A 6673-nucleotide genomic window follows, 5' to 3' on the forward strand; every position below is an offset into this window, starting at 1 on the left:
GACAATCGGCACGAGCGCAAAGCTACACATCTTGGCCGGATAAGAACATCATCTCTTTATCAGTCAATGTGACAGAAGGATCACTAATGCAACTATCTGATTCCAAGCGTATGTGAAAAGCCTCCAATATCTCACGCGTTAGGCTGTCATTCTGCTTACCTAAGATGACGGTGTTAGAAAACAGAGGGGTGCATGTACCTTCTCTCCAGTGACGGGCAAGGTTACAAGATGACCCATTATCTCGGGACCTCTGGTGCTCACTTAGACGAGCGTTAACGCAACGTCCGGTCTGGCCATATATAAGTCACCCCGCAAGGGCACGGTATCCTGTAGACAACACTTTCAAGAAGGGCAGGCGATGGCGAAAGTTCAGAGTTTCACAGGTGAAAAACCAAATGAAGAACCTTCCTTTCAATGCCTAAATTTGGTTAATTACATGTTTCTTATATGAAGTCGATTTCATTTTTAATAATCTCACCATTGGGGCTCTTCCAGGTCCACTTCCTGTTTTCAAAACTTTCGTTACCTGAGATAGCTTTCCGGTATCCTGTCGAACTGTCCTTCCGCCTAATTCTACTGCGCACTCCGTAATTATTGATGTCAGATTATCGTGCATAGTATGAACATCAAGATCGTCTTCCTCAGTTAAAGCCGAATATCTGTTTTGCGGTGCTATCCTAAACTCCTGTGCTGTGCTATTCTAAACTCCCTCTTACGGCTAACTCGTTAATGGTCTTCTTCGCTAGCTTCTTCAGTTCCCTCTTCAAGTCTAAGCTAATTCTAGACCTTACCATTCTGTGGTCGCTACAACGCACCTTTCCGAGGACGGCCATATCCTGAATGATGCCAGGTTTAGCGCATAGTATGAAGTCGATCTCATTTTTAGTTTCACCATTGGGGCTCTTCCAGGTCCACTTCCTGTTTTGTCTTTTGCGCAAGAAGGTATTCATGATCCGTAAATTATTTCTATCCGCGAATTCGACTAATAACTCTCCCCTGCTATTTCTAGAGCCTATCCCATAGTCACCTACCGCGTGGTCGTCAGCCTGCTTCTTGCCCACCTTCGCATTGAAGTCGCCCATCAGTACCGTGTACTGCAATTTTACTTTATTCATTGCCGATTCTATGTCCTCATAGAAACTTTCAACGGTCTGGTCATCATGGCTGGATGTGGGTGCGTAGGCCTGCACCACTTTCAGCTTGTACCTCCTATTCAGCCTAATTACTATAGCTGCTACCCTCTCGTTAATACTGTAGAACTCCTCTCCGTTCCAAGCTATATCCTTATTAATGAGGAATCCCACACCTAGTTCTCGTGTATCCTCTAACCCGCGATAGCACAGTATGTGTCCGTCCTTTAGTACTGTACACGCCTCACCTGTCCTCCTAACTTCGCTAAGCCCTATCACATCCCATTTAATTCCCGCTAGTTCCTCAAACATCACTGCTAGGCTAGCCTCACTAGCTAAAGTTCTAGCGTTAAACGTTGCCAGGTTCAGATTCCAATGGCGGCCTGTCCGGACTTCATACTATACGCTAAACCTGGCATCATTCAGGATGTGGCCGTCCTCGGAAAGGTGCGTTGCAGCGACCACAGAATGGTAAGGTCTAGAATTAGCTTAGACTTGAAGAGGGAACGGAAGAAGCTAGTGAAGAAGAAGACCATTAACGAGTTAGCCGTAAGAGCGAAAGCACAGGAGTTTAGGATAGCGCTGCAAAACAGATATTCGGCTTTAACTGAGGAAGATGATCTTGATGTTCATTCAATGCACGATAATCTGACATCAATAATTACGGAGTGCGCAGTAGAAGTAGGCGGTAGGACAGTTCGAAAAGATACCGGGAAGCTATCTCAGGTGACGAAAGATCTGATTAAGAAGCGCCAAAACATGAGGGCATCTAACCCTACCGTTAGAATAGAACTAACGGAGCTATCAAAGTTAATAAATAAGCGCAAGGTAGCCGACATAAGGAAGTTTAATATGGAGAGAATCGAGCATGCTGTAAAGAACGGAGGTAGCCTAAAAACAGTGAATAGGAAACTAGGCATAGGTAAAAACCAGATGTATGCATTAAGAGACAAGCAGGGCAATGTCATCAGCAATATGGATAAGATAGTTAACGTAACCGAAGAGTTCTACACAGACCTGTACAGTAGCCAATGTAATCAGAGCGTTAATGAGAAAGACAGCAGTGCACAGCAATGCGTCATCCCGCCAGTAACGAAAGATGAAGTAAAGAAAGCCTTAGAAGCAATGAAAAGGGGAAAAGCAGCTGGGGAGGATCAGGTAACAGCAGATCTGTTGAAGGATAGAGGGGACATCGTGCTAGAAAAGCTAGTCACCCTGTATACGCAATGCCTTATGACCTCGACGGTACCAGACGCTTGGAAGAATGCAAACATTATCTTAATTCTTAAGAAGGGAGACGCCAAGGACTTGAAAAATTACAGGCCGATCAGCTTACTATCCGTTGCCTACAAAGTATTTACTTAGGTATTCGCTAATAGAGTCAGGGCAACGTTAGACTTTAATCAACCAAATGATCAGGCAGGCTTTCGTAAAGGATATTCCAAAATAGATCATATTCACACTATCAATCAGGTGGTACAGAAATGCGCAGAATATAACCAACCTCTATATATAACTTTCATTGATTACGAGAAAGCATTCGACTCAGTGGAAACCTCAGCAGTCATACAGGCATTGCGTAATCAGGGGGTAGAAGAGCCTTATGTCAAAATACTGGAAGATATATATAGCAACTGCACAGCTACTATAGTCCTCCATAAAGTCAGCAATAAAATTCCAATAAGGAAGGGCGTCAGGCAAGGAGACACGATCTCGCCAATGCTGTTCACCGCATGTTTGCAGGAGGTATTTCGAGGACTGAATTGGGAACAGTTGGGAATAAGAATAAATGGAGAATACCTAAATAATCTGCGATTTGCTTATGACATTGCTCGCTGAGTCACTTAGGAGGTGAACTGCAAATCATGATCAATGAGTTAGACAGGCAGAGCAGATCGATGGGTCTAAAAATTAACATGCAGAAAACCAAGGTAATGTTCAACAGCCTAGCAAGGGAACAACAGTTCACAATTGGCAGCGAGAGCCTAGAAATTGTGACGGAATACGTCTACTTAGGGCAGGTAGTGACAGCTGATCCGGATCATGAGAAGGAGATAACTAGAAGGATAAGAATGGGGTGGAGTGCATATGGCAAATTCTTGCAGATGATGAGTGGCAGTTTAGCAATTTCCCTCAAGAGGAAAGTGTACAACAGCATAATCTTACCGGTACTCACCTACGGGGCAGATACGTGAAGGCTAACGAAAAGAGTTCAGCTTAAGTTAATGACAACGCAGCGAGCCATGGGAAGAAAAATGATAGGTGTAACGTTAAGAGATCGGAAGCGGGCAGAGTGGGTGAGGGAACAAACACGGGTTAATGACATCCTAGTCGAAATCAAGAGAAAGAAATGGGCTTGGGCAGGGCATGTAATGCGAAGGCAAGTTAACCGCTGGTCCTTAAGGGTAACGGAGTGGATTCCAAGAGAAAGTAAGCGTAGCAGGGGGGGGGGGGGGGGGCAGAAGGTTAGGTGGGCGGATGAGATTAAGAAGCTTACAGGCAAAGGGCGGATGCAGCTGGCAAAGGATAGGGTTAATTGGAGAGGCATGGGAGAGGCCTTTGCCCTGCAGTGGGTGTAGTAAGGCTGATGATGATGATGATAATGATGTTTCTTGTATGGAGTCCAGTCTACAGCGGCATACGCAAAAATAAAGCATGATAGACGGGACAAAGCAGAAAGGATACAAGAAAGGATCGCGTCGTGTCCGTCCTTTTTTGTCCCGTCTCTCACGCTGTAACCATAAAATACAGAAACCAACTGGTCCAACAAGTTGGATTTAGCATATTCAAGCACTGGACTACTGATTGCCTTATATATTAGTAACTTAGTTTTAGAATAAATACTGATAGTGTGACAAAAGTATCCAGTCCTTTTTTCCGCTTTACAGCATGTGTAGTCAGTGGGGCAAGCCCATGATATGTTGGAAGTAGCACCACACCAAGGTATTTGAACTGCGAAACTGTTTGGAATAAGGATTTTTTGAACGAGTAATAATTCGTTCAAGCAATAATACTATATCAGTTGGTGTTTAAAAATGACTGAGTACTTCAGAATTGCTTCTGTATTCCAAGCAAGAAAAATAGCGGCTTTGGTTTTAATTCGGCTATATATTGCGGCAATGCTGGCATTCTCTTTAAGATGTCCTTATATGCACAAGAATGGTGAGTTGGGCAGGAAAATACAGCGCAGAGGGACGAAATACAAAAAAGCGCTGTCTCGCGAACAAGCTTTATTATGAAGGAACGCAATATATACACGCAGATAAACGACGCAGGTTCGAAAGGCACGGAGTGCATAGATAGCATAGGGGGCACTATCATCTCCAACGTGCAATAAAAAACAAACCGAAGTACACTTGCACCACAGATCAACAGGTGACACATCATCAGGCGTCTAACAATCCTATCTGTTTTTTCATACAACGTGATGAAAGGAGTGCTAGCACATATATCTTTTTCTTCGCGATAAAATACGCCTCCATTATCTCTCGAGTGCGCTGGTCACGATGCCGGTACAACACAATCGGATCTTTGAAAAAAGCGCTGCACGTTTTTTTTTATTCTTCTTGGTGCACTCTGCACAAAATTCAGTGATGCTTGAACTAACGCAGTTGAAGGAAGGTTATCATGTTCCATGAGCCGAACGTTCAGGCAGCGCCCCGTTTGGCCAACCTACACTTTTCTGCATGATAGCAGTACCTCATACACGACGCCGCAAACACACATTCTCGTTCCGTTACCGGAACGATCAGCCTTTACCGTGGAAAGGAGCTCCGTGGAAAGGAGATTTTTGGACCTAAGTTTGTACACCCATCACACATGGCCCTCCTTGAACTTGAGCCTGATGTCGAGAAATGGTAGCTCATCGTTCACAGGTACTTCTAATGTGAACTTTAGGCCCATGGCATTCTCTTTGAAAACCTTCAAGACGTCGACAGTACGCCTCGCCTGTCCACCCTTTTCAGCCAGTACAAGGTAAACGTCAACATACCTCCTAATCCGTAATGACAGACCATTAAGGTTACGAAATATGGCCTCATCCACTTTCCCTAGGAAAAATTTGTCGAGAACCGAAGCTACACGGTAACCAATGCACATACCCTGTTTCTGAAGGAAGATTTTATCCCGCCATCCTACAAACGTCGTATTTAGGTAGAAAGAAAGCAGCTCCAAAAAACTCTCAACTGAAATCCCACTCCTACGTATAAATTGCACTACATGGTTGTGCTGGGTGATGCACTCTTTTACTGCAACCATGAGTTTGTCATGGGGAAGGGCGTAGTATAAATCCTCAACATAAGATTCAGTTGCGAGACCCCCTCTCCCCCCTTCTGTCCCCCTTCCAGTATCTTTCGTCCCTGCGCGCTGAATTCTCCGCCTAAATGTCCTTATAAGCCACTGTTCTCCAAAAAACTACTCGAGCGCTGCTCAGAAATCTACCTTGGTCACAGTAGGCAATTAGCGGACAGTGCGAGGCCTTCTGGCACGTTCGTTGCTTTACTTCGCTCGTCCAGATTTTTCAATGTGGGACCAGCAATGTGGATCAGGAGCTGACGCAATTTCGCCGTTCCAAACGACAATGCCATAGCCAGTAAAACTATTTCCCCACCTTCTTTCTATACAAACAATCTGTCACTCAGAGACGGAAATTAAAAGGCAAGAAGTTATCATTGCGCAGAAAAGCATTACGGTAATTCAGTATTAATTTAGTATTGAGCCACGATCTGGTCTTTCTCACATCCCTGTCCAGAAGCAGTTCTCCGAACGGGCTTCAGAAGCGTACTGCCGTTCGTAAAGCTCTGTTCCTATCATTTCTTTATGAAAACTTGTCAAATTCCACTCTGGAAGGTCTAGTTCCAGCTAAAGGATAAAGAGGGCGATGACGCAGACACGAACAAAGCGGTTATTAGCGATTGCAATTCTACGAAACGTTATGAATGTGCGATAGCGTTTCTGCAAATGGTGCAATGCCAAAGAGAACGCTAGCAAGCAAAGCACAAGATACGCGGCGTACTGTCAGACACCTGAGAGCCTTCTGCTGCTATCTTGAACACTGCATTGGTTGGGCCTGCCGGTTATTTTTTCTTTGTTTCTTAAAGACCTGTTTCTTGCCTGGATGGTTTGGAAAGCAGTCCTTTGTCGTCTTGTCTTGCGTTGCGCTCTGGATCAATTAGAAATCAATCTCCTACTAATACACAGCCAAAATTTAATGAACCGTTACCGAAAGGGATTCCTAGAAGTCCGAAAGAGGGAAAGTGTACCGTTTTATATTCCAAAGCTCGTCAGGACCGGATAATACAGTTGAGCAATATACGCAATATACATGGTAGGCGCAAAACAGCAACATTACTGGCAGCCTACGTGTATGCGGGAAGTATTGTAAAGAATTTGGCATCCAGGTGTTAACCGTGCCAAAAAAGTGGAAGCCCTCGACCTGAACTTCGTTTTCTTCCATCTCTTTCAGTCAAGGAATATTTTTTTGCGATTACATCCTTCCTCGCAGCTGACATATTGTCTCTTTCTTGCATTTTTCTGGCAAGCTT

This window comes from Amblyomma americanum, chromosome 2, assembly GCF_052857255.1.
Source record: "Amblyomma americanum isolate KBUSLIRL-KWMA chromosome 2, ASM5285725v1, whole genome shotgun sequence".
In the NCBI taxonomy this organism is placed as follows: domain Eukaryota; kingdom Metazoa; phylum Arthropoda; class Arachnida; order Ixodida; family Ixodidae; genus Amblyomma; species Amblyomma americanum.